The 13,554-nt window shown below is 37.9% G+C and overlaps 1 long non-coding RNA gene across 3 annotated transcripts in view; it reads left to right on the top strand.

Moving 5' to 3' along the window:
- Positions 1 to 8,312, top strand: part of LOC126921018 (uncharacterized) — a 35,190-nt gene extending 26,878 nt beyond the window's left edge. The window contains exons 4-6 of one of the 3 annotated variants that reach the window (XR_007712173.1): positions 8 to 333; positions 2,823 to 2,972; positions 3,065 to 8,312. This is a non-coding gene — a long non-coding RNA (uncharacterized LOC126921018). Of the gene's footprint in view, positions 1 to 7; positions 812 to 2,822 lie in introns of those variants that run through there. The other 2 variants (XR_007712182.1, XR_007712172.1) reach the window with 2 other exon arrangements.
- The last annotated feature ends 5,242 nt before the right edge of the window (positions 8,313 to 13,554 follow it).

The following is a 13,554-nucleotide window of genomic DNA, read 5'->3' as shown; positions in this document are numbered from 1 at the left end:
GTTTTAGGTAACAATTTACGCAAGGGCATCTATACAAATATAACGGTACACTCGAGAATCTCCAGGTGCTGCGGCAGCCTAACACCTGGTCGAATATTCGAATTTTCTCAGGAGCCCCTACCTCGCCGAAAGTCCAAGGTTTCCAGGACCCCACTGAGTGCAGATGTAGATCAAAAATGTACCTTTAAATCCGCGTAAGGACAACGATGTTGCAAGAACATCTGCAGCCAGAGCGTCTCGGACTTTGAACGTTTTGTCGAGTTATATAACAGAGCTGCAAACGCGTCTGACGACACTTTACCGCCACGTGTGTAGTAAATTACGCGTGTGCACGTAAGTATGTGACATTAGGTTCGGTTTGGAGAACGCTATATAAACCTGATCGTCTTATTGATCGGTGTCTGGACGAACGAAGCATCGCTTGTCACGTGTCGTGCCAATGCGTCCTTCTTTCACCGGAACGTATTAACGCAGCTGTGCCTCGGAGTAGAGAAAGCTGAACGCGGCAACTCGCACGGAAATCTCCCGAGAACCTATTCGAAAACAATTTAGATTACTTGCTTTCATATTGGCTGTTACCTGCATGTTTAAGAAAAGTAATTCTATCGTAACTTCGAAATTTCAATCGTATAATTACCGTGTACTTTTAAATGGCAGAAAATTAATTAAGGTCAGACACTTTATTTATCATATCCGATAAACTGTTATTTTCGTTGCGCTAAATATTTTTAATTCTTAAAATCTCATTTTTCAATTCTTTTTACCTTTAAAATTTTCCAAGCTCGTTCGATCGTCTTCTAGTTACTTCGTCACAAGCACGATCAACGTCAGTGTCACTTGGAAAATCGGTAAATTTGAAGAGCCATAATCGTAAACTTCATATTTTCATTTTCATTATCACTTGTTGTCACTTATCACTGCTCATATTTAAATGGCTTAAGAAATTAATTCACGTAACAAAACACTGAACACTTTTACAGCTGTTATAACTTGCAACTGAGTTATAATTGCTCTTGATTGATAATATAAAATGCGAGATATCTCGTCAGCGATATTTTACCGCCCCTAGCGGAAAGATACGAAAGGCGAGATATTTCGTCATCCGCCTGCAACGTGTTAAGGGTTTGACAAAAGAATTTTTCATTCTTTGAATCGATTTTGTACCTTGTAACTACGTAATTAATTACATTTACCTTTTTCATTAACTTGGTTTATGTATTTATTAATCCTGTTTAAATGGAAACTATCGAGTTCGACATTTTAACCCACCGCGACCAAAATTTTGTTTGCTTTTGAAAACAAAGAATTCTCTCCTTGAATCGTAAATTTGCCAGTAAATAATTATCATAAATAGAAAATATAACACAGTAACGTATTGATAAAATACAATAATACAATAATAAATAAATTAAATCAAATTAAAAAAGAATAAACGTAAAGGTATATCATTTTTATTACGCACGATGTTATAGGCGATTAATATTAAAAGCATCATACAACTTTCTGTCTTTCCTAATTAACAAATCACAAATATTGCATAAAACTTTTTTGTAACGCAATAAGGAACAAAAAATAACTAGTCAGAGATAAACGGGTTAAATGAATGTGACATAATTCCATACTTAATCTACAACATTAAACGTGTGACCAAGAATCGTGAGAAACGTGACAAATACATAGATTATAGTTTGTATTAATCAATACCAACCATTTTTCCACCAACAAGAAACTCTAGCACAAATCGACACCTACGATCTCACTAAAAACAGAATATTACGTTTTTTGAAGCAGCACAATTACTTGCATTGTTAATGTGTCGTGCACATTTTGTTCACATTTTTGCCCGAAGTCGAAATTAAGTCTACTTATCGATTAAGTAACATATTTTTCTGCATAGTTATCGAGGATAAAAAAGAATGGCAGACCACTTTGCAGAAAATTGCGTAAAAACTCGTCGAGAACATTCTTATCAAATTGAATGGAAACCTCGAATAACACACATTTAACATTCATGAGAAAGAACAGCTTTTAAATTGCACTATTTCATAAGTTTCAAACGTTCAACGTGCCGTTTGTGTCTTAAAACGAACGTAGAATTCTAATTTACAGTTAACTCAACTTTGACCAAAAATTCGAGATTTCCATTCGATAGTTATTGACCTCGTAAAATTACGATCGAAAAATCCCGATCTTGATATTCCATACAAAGAGGAAGACACAGATAAAGACCGCTTGGAGATAGTTTCCAAGAACGTTTCGAGGCCTCTGCACACCTGAGGAGGACTTACGAACGGTGTCGCCTAAGGCGTGTTCTCCAATCTTAGCAGAAATTCGAGCTCTCCCTCGCGGTCGTTCAACAATAAAACAACGGCGTGGGGTCCGTTCAAATGTACAGGTCGCGATGGAACAAGGCAGGAACGGAAAACAGGCTCCCACGAATCCCACGACACTCGTTTTGAGCCGTGAAGGAAAGGCTGCGGGTGTCCTGGTGGCTCTTTCCATTCAGCCAAGTGACAGTTTCGAGTTGTTATTGTGCGCGATCAAACGTTACAAAGAAAAGATCGACTCGAATGGATAATACGCGAAATAATCATAACCTTGAGATGAATGGCGGATACTTAAATTATTTTGTACCCCATAACGGTCGGGTGACTGGAATTGCCATCGCGTACAATCATTTGTTTCAGAGAAATAGTCAACTCGAATCAAAACACGCGAAATAATCATAACTTTGGGTCTAATGGCAGAGATATAAATTATTCTGTAGTCCATAAGAGTTAGGTGCAATAAAAGAGATATAATATAAGCCATACCTTTTCTAGAGTGCAGTACAGTTTGTAACTGTTAACCATAATACTGGAATTCGTAATTGGTACAATATGGATGCGGGCAGATTTATGACCACCTGGCCATCACACGTGTGCAACAACGGTGACGACTGTGCGCATTCGTCAAACTTCTACCGTTATCATGTATGCAGTTTAGGTTCGGTTCTCTGGGTACGATAAAAACTAAGAGTTACTTTTTACAACGTTTCTTATAATTTTATTTAAAAATTCAACAGGCCGCTGGCAATATACAGACATACGGATTAACATTATCTGCCACCTGATTATTCAGTTATTGGTGATTTATTTTTGCAATATATGCAGACACATGTCCGCAGGGAATATGTATACGGATTAAGATAAAATCGTTGCCGTGCTAGAACTTGTTCTGTATCTTACAACGTCGATTCGTTCTACAGCGAATGATTAATAAGTCGATCCATTTTTCTTTTATTGCAATTCGATAGAAAATGCAAATAATCGTTCCAGTTGAAATTCCTTTAGTTAAATTGATGTTCACTTATAAATAATTGTTCGCACGGATAATTCTTATTGAGAATATCTCAAATTCATAAAAGAAGGCAATGAAAAAACCACTTGTAATCTTTAATAATTTTAGCGTTGCTCCCGATAATTTATATGCTTTTAAGATAAAATATCACTTTTCGTGGTCGGACTATTTTAAAACATCGCGATGCGTCACGAAACTACAACGTGACACGCTATTATTAATTATTCGTAGACTGCGGATATTTACCTACGTATTTATGAAAAATTTACAGCCGAGAAAATGTACAGAATGCATATATAGTACTCGATATAATATTATATAAGGTAAGACAAATCCCCATTTACATTATTCCATTCCTTTAATTGCACTGATAAAAAAGCAAATAAAGATTGTAGCTGATTTCCTGATCTTTTAAGTAAAAAATATGCATAAACATCTGCGATCTAATCATTAGTCTTGCGTAAGCAACGCCACATAGATCCCAATGACTATCCTTCATGCTGATAGTGCAACATTATCAGGAGCAACCAGGCTTCCCGTGCAATTTATTAACCGGCAACGAAAAACAAAAATAACAACTTCTCTGCCATCTCCATGAAACTCTCGCGACACAAATTGAGACAAACAACTGGAGTGCGCGCTCGTGTGCGCGCTTCTATGGCTTCTAGATCGCACGCACACATTCAGCCGGCCTGTCTCATACACAGCACCGGCCGACTTATGAATGGTATCTGCACACGTTCCCACGTCACTGAATGAGTCTCAGGTCTCTCACGTCCGGCAGGATTATCGTGCCCGGTCGCGTTCTTCGCGTAAACCGTGCGAGTCTCCTTTCACGTTTTCTCCCTGTTCTCTCGTGTCTGCTTCTGCTCTAGTTCTGCTTCGTAGGAAGAAAAAAGAGATTTCGACGGCGCTGTAGAACGACAGCTTCAGGGAAGAGAGCAGACAAGGAAGAAGAAAGAAAAAAGCGTGCGTTGCTCTCCTAACTCTCGCTAGGTGCATGGCGCACGGTAGCAATTCTAGTTGCATAACAAGTCACATTCCGCGAGTAAGACAATGCCAGTTTGCTTCCCGGAAGTTGGTACACGTTCAGAGACCTGAGAAAAAATACATGTTTATTGCCGGTTTTTCGATACTGTAATTATACGGTCTGATGTAAGGCGCCGCTTTTCATTTGAGATTGTGTTGATTAGGCTAAGACTTGTTAGGAAACTCTAGCAGCTTGTTGTATGATTTTATAATGAAATGGATACTGAATATACTATTTTATTAAGCTTTTTCCCCGTTAACTTATTTTACTAAGTTGAGAAAATACGTATACATTCGTGATGCGTGTATTTGTATTTATTTCTATCGATTAGACTGACCCTATTGGAAAGCTTCAAAGGTTTGTTTGAAGATTTCGTAGAATAAATGTCGATCGTGTATATTATTTTGCGAAGCTGTGAAGATATGAATATGTAATGTTCGTATTTTTATCCTATAATTTGACGTAAGGTATCTAATTTGAATTAATATTTAATTGAGATTAGCTATTAACATTAATATTGATATTGATATTAACTGTATGAGTAATATACTATGTACATATATTAATACACAAGGCTGAGAAAAAACATATTTGTGGTTGGTCTCTCGATCCCACAACTAACGTGATGCAAGATGCTATTTTTCATTTGCATTAGTCGATATTGATCAGGCTTATCTTAATAAGAATCTTCAGAAGTTTGTTTGAAGATTTCATAGAATGAATACTGATCGAACATATTGTTTTACAAAGATGAGAAGGTACGTATTCGCAGTGTTCGTATTTTTATTCTATAATTAATTAATTAATTTAATACAGCCGGCCAAATTTAGTTGAATTTACATTTAATATTAGGGTAGACTTCAGACACTTGAGACGTTTGTTTTATGATACAGGAATGCTAAATGAGTAGACATATTAGTTTATAAAGATGGGAAAACACGCGTTTGTAGTTAGGTTTATAATCTTGTAATAATTAATTTGATGCAAGGCGCCAGTTTCGTTTGAATTAATATTAGTTAGATTAGAAAGATGGGAAGTTTGTTTTACGGGCTAGTAATATTAAATGAGTACATACATTAATTGCAAAGCTGAGAAAGAATGAATTTTACGTGTTGTTTCATTTTATAATTAGTCTAAAATACAATGTTATTTGAATTAATTGCTGATTCGCTTAAAATTCTGAATTATTAGCCAATTCAATTGTTAATAATGTTATCACATTAATGCGTTAAAGATAAAGAGATAATCGTACGACTTTAAGTATCTATAGGAAACTAATTAGATGGAAAGAAACTCGTCTGAGAGGAAAGTATCAAAATCAAACTACTGTAAAACAGTTTTATTTATTTCATATAGAATAGTTGAAATAGACGTAATTTTCTTTGATCTATCTTATCATACGATTATCTGCATCAACGTAAATCAAATCTATAATAATTTCATATTCGCATATAGACCGATAACTGTCGCTTCTGTAAGTTGCAACAACTTGATAGCGGCAGTTTATAACTTATCGCGTTCTTTAAAAAAATGTACCTATAAAAATATATTTTGCGGCTGCGTACAACAAAGATTCGTTTTTCAAAAAAATTGCTATTCCGTCTCTTATCAACGACATTTCACACTGAAAGAATATCCCACGTAATATCTAAAAATACCACATTTTAAAGGAATACTATATGATAAAGCGACACGTACTTAAAAGACTTATTCTATAATCTACAATGAGCAACCATTTTCCACAAAGATCGATCTTTTGAAACTTGTCTTTTTTCTTATCACCGTCGTCGATGATAATTCGCAAGGGCGACTAGAACCATACGTAGAAGACATCCCGTTTAATACCATTATCGCGGACAACGAAAACGCATTTGAATAATAGCCTTTTCCACAATAGAGGCGCCTTTCTTACAGCTCAGGGTCTAATCCTGCAGCTTTGCTGGATGACCACGCGTCGATGCAAACATTATCGATTATACCGTAAACCAGGTAGGAGGGGGAGAGGGACGTTGCGGAAAGAAAATACGGATTCCTGTCACGTTCTCCTGTTCGGCGAAAAAAGAAGTTCGCGCGGGGCCTGTCGGTCGGCCGGGCGGTTCCGCAGGGCCGTAGCACAAAACAGGTGCTTCCAAGAAAAACAGGTGTCCGCTCGTAGCCGTCGCTAGTCCCGGAGCCCGGCTTAGATTGCGGCACTGACAGACGTACCGACCGTCGGACGAACGACGGACACCTGCACGCCTCCGATTGTACGTAAGATCGGTCCTTCGGAGTCTCCTTTTTCCCCTGTCTCTCTCTTCTTCCTACAAAACCTACGCTCGTTTCGTTCTTTCACGGTCTCCGGTACCTATCTCAGGTCCCTTTCTCAGATTCTCGTTGGTCCTTCCGTGGCTATTCGAACAGCGCGGAGGTGGCCAGGGGACGGTGGTAAGGGGAGGTAGAAGAACGAGGTACAGAAATCGTAGGAAAATCTACGCGGAGACGTGGTAGAAGAGGGACAGAGTCGAAGCTCTCGAGGAGTCAACGAGACTCGAACGAAGGCGAAGAGAGAGAGCGCGTGATTACCATAAGCGGGACGAAGACGCTCGCTTTGGCGCGAGCAAGCGACCAACGAAGAGAGAGATTTCTGAAAGAAAGAAGAGGAGGAGAACGGGCCTGTCGTTGAACGAGGATAGCTTACGTCGGCGCGTTAAAGACGGAGAAAGGCGCTTCGTGGGACGAAACAGAAGGAACAGGCAGACGAGGCATGCGAGCGAAACGAGGATAGAACGACTGGCTCGGACGAACCGACCAGCTGAAGAAGGACGAAGAGATTGGGTTATGTCGGAGGCGCCGTGATTCAACCGAACGCGCAGGTGTGCCGCAGACTGGCCGGCGCCTCTCTGGAATGCGCGACCCCTCTCCGCGACTCCCCTCGCCATTCCGCTCGCCTCGTCGGCCTCCACCCCACCGCTTCTCTCCAACCACCACTACCGACCCTCGCGGCTTACCCTCCTCCGCGACCATCCGCGCGCTAGCCAACAACACACCGCTTCACCACTACCAGTCGCGACACACGATCGAGACCGCGAATTGCTAGCGATGGAACCGATTCTCTCGCGATCTTCCAGTTTATTAGAGGGCAACTAGAGGTTTTTACAGGTTCTTTTTACCGCGTTGAGTCTGATGGATGATTGGGTGTTTTCTGCCCTTGGATGATCCCTCGGAAGACTAGACCTGGTTGGCTAGATTGGAAGATGGATAGTCGAGGATGTTGCGAGTGTTTGTAGGTTATTCGTTGTGTTCGGGTAGAGATAGAGATGCTTCTCGACGTTTCATTTTTACGTAGCTTCTTCGAAATTTTTAGGGTTAATTGCACTTTGAGAAACGTCGCGCTCGACGCTGATAAATCTATTTTTCTTTCGTTGGACAGCAGTAGAAATATTTTTGATAATGGCTCTGCCCGAAATCAATCCTTCGCGATGCAATATTTCGCTTAGCCGCAGGAATTTTCCATTTTACCTTTATACAGTTTACTTTATTCGAGTATAGTAACGTCTAGCCCGACCGTGAATGTATCCGACATTCTTTGAAAATAGAGACTTCGGAAAAAATGTAGGGCAAGCTTAAACGATTGATTGATAGATTTAGAACGTGCACTTGAAACAATAGACGTTACAATAGGTGAATTGAATATAATGCGCGGTGATCAACAGCTCGTTGGCGTTTGACTACGTAATTAGGATGATGCTTATATGCAAATTTTTTATTACTCGAATTCATTCGTAATAATAGTTAGATGAGAGATTCTGAACATCTTGGTGAGTCATAGTTTTGAGTCACAGCTTTTAAGACGAATTCCAAAACCATAAACGCTTAGTCAATCTTTGCGCAACTACCAAACAATTATTATTAAGGTCAAACAGCGAAAATGATATTTCTTAATAAATTGTTATCGATCTGTTGATATTATCGTTTTGCGTCCATTTTTTCAAAATTTTTGGAAACTGTTTGAGATCAACGGTGATATTTTCCACAAAAATATCCTTATCCTTTGTCTCATCTTCTATATGATCCCCGTACCAATCCCATTAATACGTATGCTCTTGCGGTTTACGATGAATCAAGTTCATACCAATTTTCGTATCTTAACCGAACGGATAATACAAATTACAAGCGGTGTTCTTTTCAAAAAGAATTCCACTAATTCCAATACAACCGCCACGTAAAACAGCAAAACCACGTTATAGAATTTTCTTGAAAATACAGAAATACAGGAAGGATCACCCCTCTAATTCCCATTTCGAGTGAATCGAAACCAGCTGCATAATCGGAAACTTTCATCTCCCTGGATGCACCTATTTTCCTTGAAGAGCACGGCGCACCTTTATTCGTGTGTTGGTTCCTTGAATGAAGGATAGTGGAGTGCTCGGCTCGGTCCCATCGCTAGAACTGCGGGTCCACACAAGAGTAAAAGACACGTTCGTGTTGCATGCGCGGCTGTGTGGCTTCGACGACGACTACGTCACGTCCTCTCATGGCAATCAGTGCAGCTGGCCACCAACGCGTTCCCACGGGGCCAAACCGACCAGGCCGGCCAGCTTCGGTCGCCTTTGCGAACGCGCCTTTTACCTCTTTCTCTTTCTCCGTTTCGCCCCTTGGGCTGTCTCCCTTCCACTCGCCACCTATCGCGCTCGTCTTCTCTCCTTTTCTCCCTATTTCCCTCCCTGTCTTACTTTTCCTCCTTCTCTCTTCCCTTTCTGTCTGTTCCTTTTCACCTCCGCTTCATACCTTTCCACGTTGTTTCGTGAAGATTACTCACGCTGGTGCAACAACGTTTTTACGCGGCGCACTTGCCGTGTAATTCCAACGGTTCTACCGGATAGAACGAAGCCCTCCAATGCGATTTGATGGCTTTTTGCATGACACGGAGATTCGTTTTCGAAACGTGCTGCCCGATGATGATTTATGAAAGGATCGTTAGGATTTTATTGCTACTTACGGGACGATGCCCAAGCATAAGCAACGAGCGAAGCTTAATGGACTGCCGCGCGTAACTGACTGTTCCTCCTCGACCAGATAGTCATTAATTAAATATCTATCGTAAACGATAGCTGCTGATTAAGAACCCGCTAAAAGGCTGATTCTTCTCCGAATACCTGACTTCTGGAATATTATTCGATAGACATACGACGATTGTGAAAATTTTAACCTGTCAACCGGACCGTTTCTTAATTATAGGATTAGAAGTTGCAGAAGACAAATCGATTTTGGTTCAGGTTAGTTTTAAATTTTGAAAACGTAAATACGATTATTTTGGGAAAAATGAAACGATTCGCGAAAAGTTAGTGCTAAATAAAGAAATTATTGTGTCTTACGGGAGATTGACTACAAATTATAATGAAATCATTGAGCAATACTATTATCATATACGCGCTTTGATGAGCAATATACCGAGCAAGTTGATAGAAATCAACGGTTAATTGCAGTCTTTTATTCATTCAAGAGAGACTCGCTTATGTCTTTTCGTTGTTGAAATAATTTTCTAAATAACATACGTAATATACAGAATATCCTGTGTAATTGTTGGTACTACATAAAAATGTAGATTGAAAATACGAAATAAAACTTTTCTATATAAATATCTTCCTAATTAACTAATACAATAAAGACAAACATAAATAATTAATTAATCTACTGCGAGAACCATTATCACGCAGATATTTAAGGAAAATTTCCTGGGAAACAAAATCTTGTACGAAGAGATTTTATTCTATATCTTCAATTTCCTCTCTCTAATAGAACTAATAGAACTTCCTTCTCAATTGTACTATCAATTACGATACACCCTCATATAACTATAAATACCCGCGTATAACGATGATTACAATTCTTTCATTTTTATAATTATAACTCTTGCTATTAACCAGGTGTACATTTTTTATTAACAATATGACGAATTTATTTTTCAATCAAGGCATCGTATTTGCACGTGCCTCGGTTCCCACGAACGGTTAATTTAATTTGAAAGGAGTTTCATGGAAAATATTGTTTTTCCAGCGTTTCTTCACGTGTTGCAGCCCATCGCTCAAAGAGCCGCATTGCTCGTTTCAATGGAACGCGTACATGCATTTTAAATTTAACTCGGTAAAGTCTTTAGCGGGCACGCGTATCATTAAAATGTTCCGCATGCGCTAATCACCAGACACACGAACGATTGACGTTTCATTAAAAATATCCGCACGCACGATTCCTCTTTGCTTCGTTGCAACTCTATTCCCGTTGCCGCATAGAAATGTATATTCAGCATGAACTTTCATTTCCATAAAGGTTACACGATTCCGTAGAAAATTTTTAACATAGACAGTTAGACATGTGCATGCTTCCGCTGAAATTAGTCCGTTTCAGAAAATTAGAGATTTTAAGATTAAACTCATTGTTTCCCCACTTGTAATTGAACATTTTCCAGACTCTTTTTTATCTCCGATGAATTTTATTATTCCGATGTATTTCTATTTTGTCGAATGACAACTTCGTGATTTAAACCGCAATATCCGGACAAAGATACTTAAAACGTATGAAATTTCTGATCAATATATCGGATACATTAGAAATTGATGCTTTAAAAAAAAAAAAAAAATAGAACAAAGTATGAAAAATATCATATATAAAAATGTGAAAAAAAAAACACGGAATAATAAATTACGCGACAACGAAACCTCATACAAAAGACAAAAGCAAATTATCTTGACGCGTATACACTTGTCCTCGAACGGTACAATTAACGTTTCATTGAAAAAGCTTCTTCGCTTCGCAACTCTATTCTCGTGGCGCACGGAACGAAACAGCACAGAGAAACGAACACGGGGGTCCTTCCTCGTTCTTTTTTCCTTCCTTTCTTATCGCCTTCCTCGTCTTTTTACCTTCTCCCCTCTCTTTTCCATTTTCTTTCCTTTTGTTTCTCTCGCATTTCCTTTATTTCTACCGACGTACCTGCTAGCTAATGCAAGAACATGTTGCATACGTATGCGAGAAGCCCGCTTTCGAGGCTTTCTTCTTACAGAATTCGTCGCCACGGGCGTGCTCGTGGTAGGCTTTATACGGTGTTCGAGATGGAAATGATCAAATGAATTTATCGTCGTTGTTATATTCCCCTATGTAGTATCGCCAGGCTCATATAATCACCATACAGGACCGCCATGGTGGCTCTGTTCGATGGACAACGACGCTGAATGAAAAACATCCGTTTTTGGTTGACTTATTTCATTGCGAGAAGCAATTGATGTTTCAATCGAGATGATTCCTATAAGGACTTTATACGAATTACAATCTTCGCTTGGTAACCGATAGATTTAATTTTGCGAGGTTGGAATACAATTTTTAATTGGCTATCGTTTAAGAAAGGCAAATAATTAATAGGTCATTTTTGTTCTCATGCTGATTGTGATTCAGTCGGTATTTTTAAGAAGACCAAATGATAGTCTTGCAACGAAAGTAAAATAGTTTGTTAAATGAAACTGATATATGTAGGAACATTTTTAATTAAAATTTAATTTTTTGTAAATTGTATAGGTAGATGTACATGTCTGAATTTTCGACTAACAAAAGGCTATATGAAAATATCAGTAAGATGAAATTAATTCTTAGATCCTCGAAAAGATATATGTTCTTCGTACGTAATAAAATGTTAGCAATGAAAAAAGAAATTTTAATTACATATGTTTTTTTTTTTTTTGAGAATATACATTTGTCGCTTATTGTTAAATATTATTTAATATAAGAATTCTATGAGATTCTAACATTAATCTATAGTCTTATTGTTTCCGTATTAATATCACGATAAGAAACTTTGCATTATATTCATCTGATTAATCGTTACGCGTTTTACACAAAAAGCTGTTCTGTATAGCCAAGAGGAAAATGTAGAGTTGAGAACAGAGGTGGTCCTTGTGATATACACCGTTATCGATCCGAAGTGAAGTAACGTTGAGTGATGTTACGAGGGTGGCCGACGTACTTTTGGGCTTTTCATGACTCGTATCCAAATTTTGATACGAGAGTCGTGCCTCGTTTTCAAGAAATATGATGACAAGGGTAGAAGGGTTACCGTGGTTAATGGAAATCTATGCTTACCGTACTCGTTCGTTTTATCTTGTTTTTCTTCTCACTTGGATTTACGAGATAACGATGCTTCAAAGAGTAACAAAATGAACTTTCTTTTACAATTTTTCGACACAACAGTACAATAATAACATACAATGTTTATTTAGATCGATTTAACGAGATTTCAAGTCAACTGCAATAGTTTACAATTCGAAAAAATTATTTCAATTATCAAATTGACTACACGAATACAATTTTAACAAATATTTATTTAAATTAGAATAAGAGCGATATGTCAATAATATAGATAATAACTGTGTGTATTTTATTACATCTGTAACGCTAGAATCTTAGAGATTTCAGTCTACCTAGGACCTTATTAATGGTCATTTTGATAGTACACGATTTTCTTTACTGTGTGTACATTTTTAACAAACATTCAGTTATATTCTATAATTTTCTTCATTAGCGTCATATTCAATTGTCTTTTACTGACACATAACATACATTGTGTAATAATCAATCGTTCTAATTATATAAAATTTCTAAAAATTAATATATATATAATTCATATATTTTATTTCAAAATGTATACACCGAACAGTAGAATAGAATTACAAAGAGGAATTTCTCTTAATGAAATATATAAATACATTGATTCCCTTAATTTATTTTTCATCGCGCAAATTAGAATTTATACACAAATTTCCAATTTCTCAATAAGTATAAATAATATAGATAAAAATAACAACGTTGCACAATACTTTTCGTACATAATATTACAGCAATAAAATCTGGAACATCGTTGAGTGCCTAAGGCAGAACATATGGAGATATAGGGAATGAAAACGACAAGATCACTAATGTTACTTCGGGGTTTTCCCAACAAGACTAATCTTCCTAATTTACAAAAATACGACGCCCACTCTCTCGTAGTTATTTTTCTTTTCGCTTAGTTTTTGTTAAGCCCTAAATTATGGACCACTCTCTGTGTACCTGGGCTATTTACATTACGGCTGTTTTCGCAGCTACTCTTAGCATCCCAATCAGCTGCGTATATCCGAGTTAAAACCATATAGTGTACTGTGCATTGTGTGCCGAAAATC

Source organism: Bombus affinis, chromosome 1 (assembly GCF_024516045.1).
Source record: "Bombus affinis isolate iyBomAffi1 chromosome 1, iyBomAffi1.2, whole genome shotgun sequence".
NCBI classification, from domain to species: domain Eukaryota; kingdom Metazoa; phylum Arthropoda; class Insecta; order Hymenoptera; family Apidae; genus Bombus; species Bombus affinis.
The sequence above is the reverse complement of the archived record's forward strand: the minus strand, read 5'-3'. Positions and strand labels throughout refer to the sequence as shown.